Source organism: Schistocerca americana, chromosome X, assembly GCF_021461395.2.
Source record: "Schistocerca americana isolate TAMUIC-IGC-003095 chromosome X, iqSchAmer2.1, whole genome shotgun sequence".
Classification (NCBI taxonomy): domain Eukaryota; kingdom Metazoa; phylum Arthropoda; class Insecta; order Orthoptera; family Acrididae; genus Schistocerca; species Schistocerca americana.
In genome coordinates, this window is record NC_060130.1 from 98,482,172 (window position 1) to 98,497,663 (window position 15,492).

The window sequence follows — 15,492 nt, forward strand, 5'->3', positions numbered from 1 at the left end:
CAATGTATTAAATATGTACCGAGTGGCAGACCGTTGCTAGTGTTTTGCCGCCCAAGACGAGAAATGAAAAATGATTCCCCCTGTTTTTTAATACCATCGGTCTTCCTGATTCCCCATTCACCACCACCAACATCCAGTGGCACAACAGTGCAAACCTCCTATTACACTACCTCGAATCATTCAAATAAGGTGGCCAGCTGTCCTCATTCTCTGGGAACCGTCTTCAGTTTTCGTGCTATATCCTCAACTACTTAAAAACTTTCTTATTTCTTCACTTCAGTTTTTGAAATTTCGCAAAATGATTGAAGTAGGAAGAATGTGCTGAACATTTTAAACCAGAACTCAAGTGAGTATACTAGTATGTCCAAATTTGGCATCTATTACTTATTTTATTTAATTACAAGAAAATGGACAAATAAAGATGTGGAACTATTTTCTGGTACGACTGATTTTTTTTTTTTATTTAGAAATTATGTTATACTGGCGGGAGAGATTGGGAAGCATTAGCCTAGGTCAGCTAGATAATCGTGGTGTTATTTCGTTTCTGTTTTAATCGCAATATTTTTAGAAGAGGAATAAATCTCATCTTTTTCTGTATCCATTTAATAAATAAATGACGTCTCGTATGCATTTTCTATTGAGGGTTCTACAACTTTTATTAGCGCTAGTGGTCTAAGCGATTAGCTTCTGATCATTCGACCGAGATGGGTTCAGGTTCGAATCCCAGTGACGGATGGATTTTGTGGTTTTCTAAAGGCAGTGGCTCTTTCCGTTTTTTCCGTTTCGTGCTCAGTAGCGGCTGTTTTAGTTTTGAGGTACGTTGAGGCAATGTGTTTCTTTTCGTCAAACCAATTAAAGACTTATTAAGTAACTGTTCTGTAAGCTTTTGAAAACAATTCAGGGTTTGAATTTCTCCTATTGTCCATTTTTCTGCTCATTTGATCAATTTTTTCGCTGTATGATTTGAAATGAATTTTTTTCCACCTTTTGCGGCCCCAAAAGTTTTGTCGCCCTAGGTGGCCGCCAAATCTTGCCTAATTGTAGAAACGGCCCTGTCGAGTGGAAGCAGCTAGAACAGGTATATCAGAAGTCAACAGGATCCAATGCACTGCCATCACGACAGCAACGTCTGCCTCTCAGCACAAATGAAAGAGTAGCTGACAAAAACACCCACACATTTGAGGTACCCCACGACTCCCCCCTTCCGCCCCCCCCTCCCCCACCGGACAGGAAGCAGCCGAGACGACTAATGGTAACGGGTTTCATCTCGTCAGAGGAGACAACAGTTTGTATATTTCCAGTGGTGATGTTTTATTAACAACTGGCATAGTAGCAAGAGTATCCTCTAAAGTAAATATTTTGTTTAACTCGACTGTACTAGGAAAAGAACTTTGATCTGATGTCCAAATGCATTAATTTGTAGGTGTTTTCGGTGTACGGGTGTGTGTCGTCCATATTGCAGTGCCCGCAGTATCTTTTTTTATTAAGTTTCGGTGTGATGTTGTCGACATTAAATCATACAGAGCGCAACAAAAATGTGGGGCACAAATTGCAAGACACATTCCTCACATGCACACAAAGAAAGTATGTTATATGAATGTCGGTTGGGAAACGCTTTGTTTCCATGTTAAAACTCATTTTCTCCAACTCATTAATCGTGGGAAACACACAAGAACAGAATGCACCTGCATACCATATTCAACTCTTTCTCATAGCAGCTGTTCAATATGCCTCCCGTGGGCATCAATCCACAATCATAGTGAATCTTGGATGCGCTGATGCCTCCCTGGAGTATTACATATGGTTTCGCAGCCTCCCATAATACAGGCACGGAGACTGTGAACATCCTGTACTGGGGTTCCAGACACAAGAGCTTTCAAATGCCCCCACAAATAAAAGTCTAGCTGGTTTAGGTCCAGAGAGCGTGGAGGCGAGGGAATTTGTCGATCTCTACCTATCCATCTGTCACTGAATCTGTTATTTTGAAGTCAATGAAAGTTTACCACTAAAATAAGGAGATGCTCCACCATGCATGAAGTACATGTTTTGTCACACAGCAAAAGGCACGTCTGGTAACAGATCGCGTATAACACTCTCTACGAAATTATGATAACTTCTTGTGTCGTGTCCGGGTAGAAGAAAGTAAGAACCTACCAAACACTCGTCAACAATGCCGGCCCAAAAATTAACAGAAAATCTTTGTTGAAGAGGATTCGCGTCTGCCCATACGTGCTAATTGTGAAAATTTGCCCCACCTGCGAACAGCACCATTTCACTAAAATTAAGGTTGAAACTTTGCTGAATAAACTATTCACAGAAGAGTACCCATGCAGGAAAATCAGCAGCTGATAGTACCTGCCACTCTACAAATGGTATGCATACAGCTGGTCATCGTGTAACACTCGCCAGACAGTCATATGGTCAACATTCAGTGTTGCAGCCTCAAGTCTTGTACTGACACAAGGGGCGCCGTTAATTGCATGAAGAATTGCCACCTTCTATTAGGGTGTCCTCGCCCTTCTAGGCCTCCCCCAGTTGCGAGTAGCAGACTTAAATTCTCTATGTGGATAATCTTCGGATTCAAAAGTGTTCCCGTCAGGGCCCAGGAAACCTCTGCCGGTACAAACGCTGAGCGCGAGCGTCATTGCTACAGCAAATGAGCGCTCATCTACAATCTCTGCATTTGTGTACACTGCCGTTGCGCTACCGAAGTCTGTGATTAACTGCAAGTAGTAACCCGTGTGCTTGCAACGATCGTACTGATTGCTGGAACAGTTGGTGTTACCTGTAAACAAACAATGTTGTACGTCGCATGGCAACAGGGACTACCGGGCTAGGTGGCGCAGTGGTTAGCACGCTGGACTCGCATTCGGCCATCCTGTTTTAGGTTTTTCGTGAATCTCCCTAATTCGCTTCAGGTAAATGCTGGGATGGTTCCCATCAAAGGGTACGGCCGACTAGCTTCACTTATCCGATGGGACCGATGACCTCGCCGTTTGGTTCCCTCAACCGAATCAATCAACCAGCCAACAGGGACACCTAAAACAAAACGCTGGCAATGCATAACGTAAGCAGATATCACCAAGAGAGCATGTTCCCCATGATTTTAAAGTTCTGCTATTGAGTGTTTCCCATGATTAATAAGTTGGAGAAAATGAGCTGTAACATGGGAACAAAGCGTTTCCAGACCAATGTTCAACTAACATAATTTCTTCGTCTGCGTGTCCCGCAATTTGCGCTGTACATTTTTATTGCACCCTGTATATGCCGTTGGGCACTTCTACGAGCTGATACAGTCTTCCAGTGTAAGTATATGTATTTTACCTTGCATACAACTGAATTTCCTTAAGATTAATGTCTCGATCGTCTGTTTCCATTATAAGCTATAATGTAACTACCTTGTAAAACAATTACCATAGCTCATTATTTTAACAAAAATGCACTGATGTCGTGGGTTAAACAATTCCTGCAATACATTATTTAACAACAAATACCCTCCTGCTTGTACGTTTTCCAAGTGCACTGACCAATGATCACGTCTCTCTGTCACTGCTTATAATTTTATCGATTCTCCCTCAGCATTCCTAAGATGCTCTCGTAAACAATAGGCATCCATCAGGTTTAAAGTGCTGGACATCAAGATTTACCTCGAATTAGCCGCCTTGAATGTTTCTCGTGTGTCATTAGCGTTGTAAGAGCACTGACAACGCCTCACCTATGACAGTGTGATTTAGGACGAAACACAAATCGACCAACCTTCGAGTCATAGAGAAGTACCCAACTCTAGTCAAAAATGGTTCAAATGGCTCTGAGCACTATGGGACTCAACTGCTGTGGTCATAAGTCCCCTAGAACTTAGAACTACTTAAACCTAACTAACCTAAGGACATCACACACATCCATGCCCGAGGCAGGATTCGAACCTGCGACCGTAGCGGTCGTGCGGTTCCAGACTGTAGCGCCTTTAACCGCTCGGCCACTCCGGCAGGCCCAACTCTAGTCGATACATTACATCAGATAGGCGTTTCCTAATATTAACGACAAAAAAATGTATGCCAAGTACTCTCCAGCCTGTTGGTAGGCTACCAAATTGTGACGAAACGATTATTATATTTGACATGTTTGTTTAAAAGGTATATATATATTAACAGATACAATAGCTTGTATCCCCACCACAGCAAAGTGCTAATATATATACACACATCAAAAAAAGTTTTGCATCACCTCGGTTCCCAGAACTCCTGAAGATTGACGTTGACTGTGTATATTGTATCACAGACACAGTCCCCTTGACTGTTCAGAGATGTCACTAAACCTGCCCAAAGACGTAAACAACCATGCATGAGCAGCGCCTATTAGACGGAGGGGTTCCGACAGCCGATCAGTTCCAGTCATTCCAACAGAAAGGAGGTACACGGCTCGTGTTGCCTGTAGTTCAACCATGCCTGGACGGTCAATACCGCGGTTCGATCGCGTCCGCATTGTTACTTTGTGCCAGGAAGGGCTCTCAAGAAGGGAAGTGTCCAGGCGTCTCGGAGGGAACCAAAGCGATGTTATTCCGACATGGAGGAGATACAGAGAGACAGGAACTGTCGATGACATGCCTCACATGGGCCGCCCAAGGGCTACTACTGCAGTGGATCAACGCTACCTACGGACTATGGCTCGGAGGAACCCTGACAGCAACACCACCACGCTGAATAATGGTACTCGTGAAACCCCAGGACGTCGTGTTACGACTCAAACTGTGCACAATAGGCTGCATGATGCGCAACTTAACTCCCGACGTCCACGGCGAGGTCCATCTTTACAACCACGGCCCCATGCAGCACGGTACATATGGGCCCAACAACATGCCGAATGGACCGCTCAGGATTGGCATCACGTTCTCTTCACCGATGAGTGTCGCATATGCCTTCAACCACACAATCGTCGGAGACGTTGCATGGGGGCTTAATTATTTAAAAAGAATGCAAATAGTTTTAATGTTTTTAGTCCGATTACGAGGTCTCGTAAACGGTTGGCCCTGACTAGTATTTGTACGCAATCTGACTGCATAGAATAACAACAAAGAATGAAAGAAAATTTTCGTTAACACAATTAATTAATTAAGTCCCCAGCAACTATAAAACCTACGAAACCAAAGCACAAGTGTAACTGTTCTGTGTGTGGGAGTGTGACTCAACGTACACATCTGGCACGGTTGTTTTTCAATAAAACAAGAAATTTTAAATACCATTTATACTGAAGTAATTAAAAAAATAGAAATACTATAATTGCGCAAGAAAACCAGAATTACACTCTAATACAAGAACACAAGCCAGATGCTTTGTTGACTGAACCTGTAATGACGCATTATTCAAGACATTGAAATAATGAGAAAAAAAAGCGAGTTTTGTTACCTTCATATATATTGATGAAAAGCACTCTAATCATTACAATATCTCCATTGGAACAACATCTGCTGTCTAGCCCATCAAACTACTGCATAAAACATGGAACAAGCACTCTCCACTCCGACTTCTCGACAAGAACCCTTCACTACGACATCTCAGCAAGCACTGCCTACTACGAGTTCTCGACAAGCACTGCCAGTGGAGGCGGCGGAATAATACTCTTTGGCGCAATCTCTGGCGCTGTGGCTCAGTGTAGCCACCTTTCATATGTCCCTCCTCCATGGGCCAGAATTTGATGGTATTTTTGCCAGCATTGGTGGTGAAAATACCACCAAATTCATCCACAAAAATACAGACAAAAATAAAAGATAATATTAATACGTAAATATCACATAATTAGATAAAATTTTGGCTTTGCACTGACCTTTCAATAATCTAATATATGAAATACAGTAAGCAATACAACTTCTTTCATACATGTGACTTTACATAATAGTTTACACAATACACAAAAAATCAGTTTATACAAATGTTCACATAAAATGCTTTGAATGATTCTAAAAAAAACAAGTAGTTGATAGTTCCAGCAATAGCACCCAGCAATGGTCAACAGGTGCAAATACCAACAAGTGACATCATTTTAGTAGAAGCAGTCCATCAGTGGCACCCAGTAATGTTGAGCAGGTGCAGACACCAACAAGTGACATTATTTCAGTAGAAGCAGTCCATCAGTGGTGGCACCCAGCATTGTTGAACAAGTGCAGAGACCAACAAGTGACATTTCAGTAGAAGCAGTTCCATCAGTAGCACCCAGCAATGTTGAACAGGTGCAGACACCAACAAGTGACATTTCCGTATAAGCAGTTCCATTAGTGGCACCCAGCAATGTTGAACAGGTGCAGACACCAAGAAGTGACATCATTTCAGTATAAGCAGTTCCACTAGTGGCACCCAGCAATGTTGAACAGGTGCAGACACCAACAAGTGACATCATTCAGCAGAAACAGTTCCATTAGTGGCACCCAGCAATGTTGAGCAGGTGCAGACACCAACAAGTGACATTATTTCAGTAGAAGCAGTCCATCAGTGGTGGCACCCAGCATTGTTGAACAAGTGCAGAGACCAACAAGTGACATTTCAGTAGAAGCAGTTCCATCAGTAGCACCCAGCAATGTTGAACAGGTGCAGACACCAACAAGTGACATTTCCGTATAAGCAGTTCCATTAGTGGCACCCAGCAATGTTGAACAGGTGCAGACACCAACAAGTGACTTCATTTCAGTAGAAGCAGTTCCATTAGTGGCACCCAGCAATGTTGAACAGGTGCAGACAGCAAGAAGTAACACCATTTCAGTAGAAGCAGTTCCAATAGTGGCACCCAGCATTGTTGAACAGGTGCAGACAGCAACAAGTGACATTATGTCAGTAGAAACAGCTTCATCAGTGGCACCCAGCAATGTTGAACAGGTGCAGACAGCAAGAAGTAACACCATTTCAGTAGAGGCAGTTCAAATAGTGGCACCCAGCATTGTTGAACAGGTGCTGACAGCAACAAGTGACATTATGTCAGTAGAAACAGTTTCATCAGTGGCACCCAGCAATGTTGAGCAGGTGCAGACAGCAGTCCATAATATTCACTATCACTAATCACACTGTTCATCAGAGTTTATAAGCAGAAATTAAACATGTCCTAGTGGCACCAATCATGTAAAAAAAGTGCAAGTAACAGTCCATAATATTCACCATCACTAATCAGACAGTTCATCAGAGTTCATCAGCAGAAATTAAACATCTCCTAGTGGCACTCATTATGTTGAACAAGTGCAAGTAACAGTCCATAATATTCACCATCACTAATCAGACAGTTCATCAGAGTTCATCAGCAGAAATTAAACATCTCCTAGTGGCACTCATCATGTTGAACAAGTGCAGGTAACAGTCCATAATATTCACTATCACTAATTAGACAGTTCATCAGAGTTCATTAGCAGAAATTAAACATTTCTAAGTGGCACCCACCAATGTTGAACAAGTGCAGGTAACAGTCCATAATATTCACTATCACTAATCAGACAGTTCATCAGCAGAAATTAAACATTTCTAAGTGTCACACATCAATGTTGAACAGGTGCAGGTGTGAACAACAGTTTGAATGCACACACAATTGCTTTTACAAAATTATTATCAATGCTCTTACTCTAAACATACAAATTATAATAAACACACAAATGATATCAGATAATTGTCATATTAACTATTACAAATGCACAAATATCAGTAAACCTGTAATATTTATGGGTGTCAGTGCAAGCCACAACAAACAAATAAAATAATATTTAGGAGATAGGTTGGTACCAATTATTTGGGATAGGAAAGGAAAACACACAAAACACACTCACTCATCTTTCATCCACATTAAGTACTACTGTGTAATTGAATAGTGTTAACTGTGTAAATGCAATTCTGTCAAAATTTGATGTTCATCATGTGTATCAAGTAGTAGAGATGGGGGATGCGCTCTTGAACTAATTCATAGAGTTGAATCTTTCAAAGGAGTGAACAATCAGTGATTCAGAAAAAAAGAACGGTAGCTCCAAACGTTTCCCACGGCAGAGAGAGAGAGAGAGAGAGAGAGAGAGAGAGAGAGAGAGAGGGAGACGAAGCATATCAGCAGCGCCTCTGCTGGTCAGAGCACAGTGCACGCCACACAACACAGCCAGCGCCGGCCTCTGCCCTGCTTCTACCTTGGCTGCCTGCATTGTGCAGTGCCCCATTGGATTTTGTGTTTCACATATGCCGTGCCGCCCATGTGCGTCGTCTGCCGCGCGCAGTGTCTGGCGCAGCTTAACTTCGCATCGCACTCTGTCGGCGATCGTTTCAGTCGCACGTCCTGCCCTCTGGGCAGTTGATGCGAGCAACAGGACAGAGAGCCACCTAGCGGATAACATAGGAACTACTTGCAACAACCTGCTCGCAAGGGAGCAGACGATTTGTTTCGGAGCGGGTGAGTTCACCGCTCCCCCCACCCTCGGAACTCACCCGCTCAACGCTCACCCCACCGTCTCGACTCTAGCCAGAGCGTTGAGCAAAGCGACTCAGGTGTCACTCTGGTCTCTGCGGTCTCAGCTCACGCAGTAATACAGCTCGCGGCTCGACCCGCTCGACTCAGCGCCTCTGCATCGGAGTTCGTCCCTACTGGATATTGTTCTTCGTAGTAATACCGCTATGTATATTACATTATTATGTTATGTATACATCAATTGTTTTTATTTTATTTTTATTTGTTTAAACTGATTAGATTAGGTTCCTGATGACTCCTCTTACTATAGGATTTTTATTATGGACACTCGAATTTACGCTTTAATTACGAGCGAACCGATAAACGTATCGCAAAATGTGATACACCAATATTTTCCTTGTTTTATTCTGCGTAAGGCTATATGCAGCACTTTCGTTTTACAGTCAAATTTTTTTTTTTCTTATTCTGGTACGGATTTTGCGATTTTAGGCGTCTTCGGAAGGAAACGTTCACTTTAAAAATATATGGCTTGCAATGAATTTGTATGAGGTTAATGAAATTTTAATACATTATAGCCAAATATATTGTTAATGTACATCTCAAGTTACAACATTTTCCGATCACCCAAAAAACCACGATAGTGCAAAATAAATCAATAATCAAAAACTTTGTCATATCATGGAAATTTCAATAAACAATACAAAATTCTTACTCATTATCTGTGTTACTTAAAAATAGGATCAAATAAGATCAAAATACAGGTGTAGTACTGGAATAAACCAAGTTTAAAGGACAATGTGCCTTCCATTTATTTTCTATTGTAAATGAGTGGTGAGTCATGAAAAAGAGCTAATTCATTTCAGGGAGTGAACAGTTCTGATCCAATCTCTGAAAAGAACAGTTTTGCCCATCTCTATCAAGTAGTAGTGGCAGCAATGTATAACAGTCAATAATAGTTAGTCAACGTCATAGTCATCATGTCAAGACCAATGTTTGCCAAGCCAAATCAAATGCACAGTTGCTGAACAACTGTCAGTGTGCCAAGATATGCAAATACTTCCTCTTTCCAAAAAAAAAGTATGTACTGCTTAGTGATTTAACAAAGTGTGTGTAGACAATCTTCCTTCCACTTTAGTGTTCTATTCTGCCATCTTCATCCTCCTTGTTCCATATAGACCAACAAAAAAAAAAAATATGCCCCTCACTTACTTTACCTCTTATCCACCAAAACTCCAATAATCATCAGCATCACATAATCTCAATACTTCAATAATATCTCTTACGTCGATACATATAAACCTTCATCAATATCATTTACCTTACCTCTTGTCCACCAAAACTCCAATAATCATCAACTTCACATAATCTCAATAATACCTCTTCAATACGTCGATACATATAAACCTTATTACCAATATCATTTCACTTCCATAACAACTCTTTCCTCTAGTCAGTCTCCTCGAACAAGTACAGATAAAATCCTAATGTAAACCTCATCATCCCATACAATCCGAAGACACACTGTCAACACACAACCTCTGTGTAATCCATCTGACCCAAATCTTCTACTCATTATAAATTATAAGATACATTTTGGTTACCTTGTCCATCATTAAATAAAAGAAATGCATACATGACCTCTAACAGACTTTAGTTCGAATAACTCTCAGTAATTAAGTACGATTACGGAGTGTGGATGATCATAATATTTCACAGTGTGTACACCACTTCAAGAATCATGGCAGAAGCAAACATGTGGAGTATTTTTTGTGTCAAGTGTCACTTACTATTTCAATTGCTCACGACAAATGCAGTGTAATGACTGTCAATAGTCTAAACCTAGTGTTGGTATGTCATGTCGTTAGCTTCCTTCCTATTAGCATAAATTTATGCAGCTTCCATAAAACCTCAGCTCATGTGACTTCTATGAAGTTTCTTGTACTAATGTCGTTTGTCGAATTATAGCAGTTCATTTTCTTATCTTAAAAATATAAGGCACTGAGCGTAAGCAAAACATGCAATAGCGAGTAAATATACCAGTAGAGAACAGAATGTCAACAAGTGGATGCAGCACAATCCATACAACGAGGCTCTGCCAAGCGAATAATCTATAATTAATACCATAGTGTGACCTAAACTCTATGTTTGTACACAGTATATCAGCATTTCTATATACCAAATTAAATAGTAGTTATGACAACAAACAGAAATGTGTAAATGTGCAATCCATACGCACAGCAGCAAACATATATCTTACGTAATAAACAGGTCATTAGCATCATATCAGCATAGGTAAATAAATGTTCATATGTAATCTTAATAAGTAAACATAAAGGCGCAAGCAGATAAATCACAAATTGTAACTTACATACATAACCATATCAGCACAATTAATCAGGTGACAATTATAATTTAAATAAATAAGCACAGCTGGCACATAATAAATAAAATATGAGATCAGTGAAAAAGCAGTGCAGCCAAGCGATGCATAATATACACAAGTTACAACCCTGTTCATTAATAATCATTCTCAAAATCAGTTAATCGTACGCAAGCACGTCGCTTCACAAGTAATTTCATAGAACATGAAATTTAGCACTAAGTATGAATCACGTAATCGCGAGCAGCAAATTACGTCTAAAGTACGTACCTAAGTGGAAATATGTTACCTGAAAAATGAACTCAATTAATAGTTACCTTTTTAGTTTATTACTTTCTTCTTCGAAATGACATTCTTCCTGAAATTTTCTCGATAGCAAGTCGTCTTAACGTCGGACACGCACAGAATTTACCTGAAGTTCTTAAATATTTTATAGAACCGTATCCTGAAAAATACTGAACGTTAATAACATAATTCATCAAGTCACTATAGCTTTATACTGAATTTAATCGGAGAAATTAGACTGTGTATTTGTTTACGGCTGTCAGTGCATTCGCACTGAGCGCTCGATCAGCTGTAGGCGCGTGACGTAGGAAGTAATTGTTTGCGGTCAACGACTGCCTTATGCGGCGCGCAGACTTGACTGTTGCTTTGAGTATGTGCCGCCGCCGTAACACGGCGCGGTATCCTTGCACTCTCCGTGTGTTTACATGTAACTGTTAGTTTCTCAAAAGTATGTCATTCCACAAAAATTTTAACGTTAGATATATGATGTATTCCCTTAGAGCGTCGAGATTTAAGAGTTTCTACTTCAACAGTGTTATCATGAATAATTTTGCGAATTCTATATGGACCGTTATAAAGAAGAACAAATTTGCGACACAAGCCTTTTCCTTTGTGAGACAAACGATGAGACTTAATTAATACCTTTTGGCCAACTGAAAAAGTTTTTAAACGACCAGGACGTTTTGCTGATTTCTCTCTTCTAGCAGCCGCAAATGCAATATTTTGTAGAGCCGGGTTGACAACTTCAGAATGCCGCAGTTTCCATGTAGGCGGAAAAGGAACGATTTCAGAAATGCGATTTGTCGGTGCTTTGTTTTTTAATATCAGTATAGGCGGTAAAGAAGTTGAGTCATTAGGAAGTTCATTCAGAATGTTTTGAAAAATATGAAGATACTGATCCCACGTTCTGTGATTCTGATGACAATAAAGACGACACAATTTATTGATTTCCTTCATCCATCTCTCTGAAGCGTTAGATTGAGGGTGAAAAAGTGAAATGAAAATTGGTTTAATTTTACGACGCCGTAGAGTACGAAGCCAAATTTTAGAGCGAAACTGTGATCCATTATCTGATATAACCTTATCAACATGACCCACTTCTTTAAAAAAATGTTTGATGAAAGCGTTAGATACTGATCGAGCTGTTGCTTTGCGTAAAGGTGTAAGACACACATATTTTGATGTCAATTCCACTGCTACTAAAATGTATGCAAAACCATTAGTAGAACGAACCACTGGACCGAACAAATCGACTGCAGCCATGTCCTTTAATTTCGCTGGAATGATAGGAAACAACGGTGCTCTGTGAGAAATAGTTGGCGGCTTAGCCTTTTGACATAATTTGCATTTGGCAAGAACAGATCGAATACGTTTTTCCATATTACTGAAGTAGCAATTTTCTCGTAATTTATGAAAGCATTTTCTGGGACCAAAGTGTGCATAACTGAAATGTGTGTACCAAATCAATTTATTAACCCACTCATCAGGAATACAAACTAACCAAACAGAGTTGTTGACCGATTCTCGTTTAAAAAGAACTTTCCACATAGTTCGCAAAAACGAGGTGTGGCCAAATCGTCCAGTTTAACAAAGCGTCTAAGAAAATTACAGACACCAAGGAAACTACGAACATCACGTTTTGTGGTAGGAACAGCATAATTACGAATAGCGTCTAGTTTCTCTGGATCAGGAAGAATACCTTCTGTAGAAATAATGTGACCGAGAAATTTCACCTGAGAACGACCAAATTCAGATTTTTCTAAGTTCACTGTAATGTCAACTCGTGCAAAGATACGTAATAATGAAACCAAAATTTTGTTATGCTCACTCCAAGAACGTTTAGCAATAAGAATATCGTCAACATATGAAGTAATATTGTCACGAAGATAAACAGGTAAAATTTCGTATAAACTACGAATGAATGCTGCAGAAGATACAGTAAGTCCAAATGGTAATTTCCGAAATCACTTTTGGGTAAAATAGTCATATCCGGTTATTGTTTACTTACTCTCTAGATAGATTGATAGTCGAAGAGTTATTTTGACAGATGCAAAGAATAGTAAAAGAGTAGGCAGCGGTGCAGAAAACTAAAAGGGAAATAGCACTACTACAGCTCGGGGCCCTATGCACGCTACGGCACATATTCACTTAGAGTAGTGAATCCCCTGAGGACTTTAATAGCCGCACATAATTTCCAGTTTGTGACTTAGTGGCCAATCTGGTGAAAGTGCGTACGTAAATTGACCTAACCATGACCATGGATGTATGTCATTCTTAGAATTGCGAAAGATCTTAAATTTCCGAACAGTCAAAAAGTGTTTATAATCGAAGTTTTCACCTCGTGGCGACAAAGACCTACCGCGACTGTTCCTGTCCCAATGTCGATTATTGTCAAGTTCGCGCGCCTGGCGCTCTCTTGTTGCATCCCGTAAATGAAACAAATTACTTGCTTCAAACCCCTCTGCTATCTGTGATTCTAAATTTCTTTTGCTTTCTTTTCCTACGATTTCGCCTTCAATTTGTTTGACTTGCTTTTTTAATGCCTCAAATTCCCTTTTCACGCGTTCATTAAATTTTCCCTGATTTTCAACATGCTTATTTATGTTCTGGTACTCTTCGGTTTCTGCAAATGGTAATGGAGCTGTATCATCCGAATCTCTGTCCCCATTTAAACTAAGACTTGTCAGTTTATCTGAAATCTCCTCAACTCATTCCGATGAGTCACCTAATTGTTCTTTCTGTTTATTTACGTCTTCCGTAAGTGTCGCGACTCGGGTTACGGTATTGTCACATTTAGTAGTTAACTGTTCACACTGTTGCGTTAAGTTATTTATTCTGTCATTTGGTACGGATTCCTCGATTATTTCAATTATTTCTTCCTTATCGTGTGCACGTTGTAAATTTAATTCTGAAAATTTTTGTACTATCACGCGATCTTTTTCTTCCTGTTCTCTGTCCTGTTCCTCTTGTCTGATTTCTGTTGAAATTAAACTATTATTGTGAGCATTCAAAATCGGTTGTACTTCTTCTCTAATTTCTTTCTTTGATTCATCTTTCATGTTTATGAAACATGTCCCTATTCGTGAGTCTAACCGTGTTTCCATTGTTCCCATATCAGTTTTTAATTCAGATCCCAAAGTCACCATCTCTGTTTTAATTGTTCCTATCTCTGTTTTAATTGTTCCTATTTGTGATCCCAGTGAGTCTAACCGTGATCCCATTGTTCCCATATGTGATCCCAAATTTAATATAGCACCCATCAACTACTCCATGTTAATTGGTTCGAAATTCTTTTCACCCCTAACATTTCCCGCAAAACCAACTTCTTTCGTCATAGCTGTAAAGCTATCTGTGTTCGATACTATTTCAGAATCTTCTATCGTTAATCTCGTATTCTGTGAACTTTCTGATTGAGAAAAATTTTGAAATGGTTCCGGACTATTTTCCCGACTTATTAAATTGTTTTCAACTTCATTATTCATCACACTGTTCTCCTGTGTTGGCGAGTTCGCCATGTTAACAATTTCGTCACTCTCACTATCCATCATTTTTGCCTTTTTCATCGATCGCGTAATCATTTACAAAACATGCAAAACTCGTCACTGTGCGAAAATTACACACAATGACTCTTTATTTCCAACAATACCATTCACACGAAATGTTTCCCTCAAACACGATTAACGAACAATTGAAATAATTGCACTAAATTGTCAAAGGCGTATACAAGACAACAAAATTAAATTCTGAAAAAAAAAATACCATTAGAAGAATGACAATTACCAAATCTACACATGCAATACAGACTACAATTACTAAACTACAAATTACTACAACAATACTACTGTCTACTATTTTTACAATCTGAAGAATTCCAAGGGACGATCCGAAGCAGCGGTCGCCACGTGCATGGGGGCTTAATTATTTAAAAAGAATGCAAATAGTTTTAATGTTTTTAGTCGCTGTATGTCCGATTACGAGGTCTCGTAAACGGTTGGCCCTGACTAGTATTTGTACGCAATCTGACTGCATAGAATAACAACAAAGAATGAAAGAAAATTTTCGTTAACACAATTAATTAATTAAGTCCCCAGCAACTATAAAACCTACGAAACCAAAGCACAAGTGTAACTGTTCTGTGTGTGGGAGTGTGACTCAACGTACACATCTGGCACGGTTGTTTTTCAATAAAACAAGAAATTTTAAATACCATTTATACTGAAGTAATTAAAAAAATAGAAATACTATAATTGCGCAAGAAAACCAGAATTACACTCTAATACAAGAACACAAGCCAGATGCTTTGTTGACTGAACCTGTAATGACGCATTATTCAAGACATTGAAATAATGAGAAAAAAAAGCGAGTTTTGTTACCTTCATATATATTGATGAAAAGCACTCTAATCATTACAA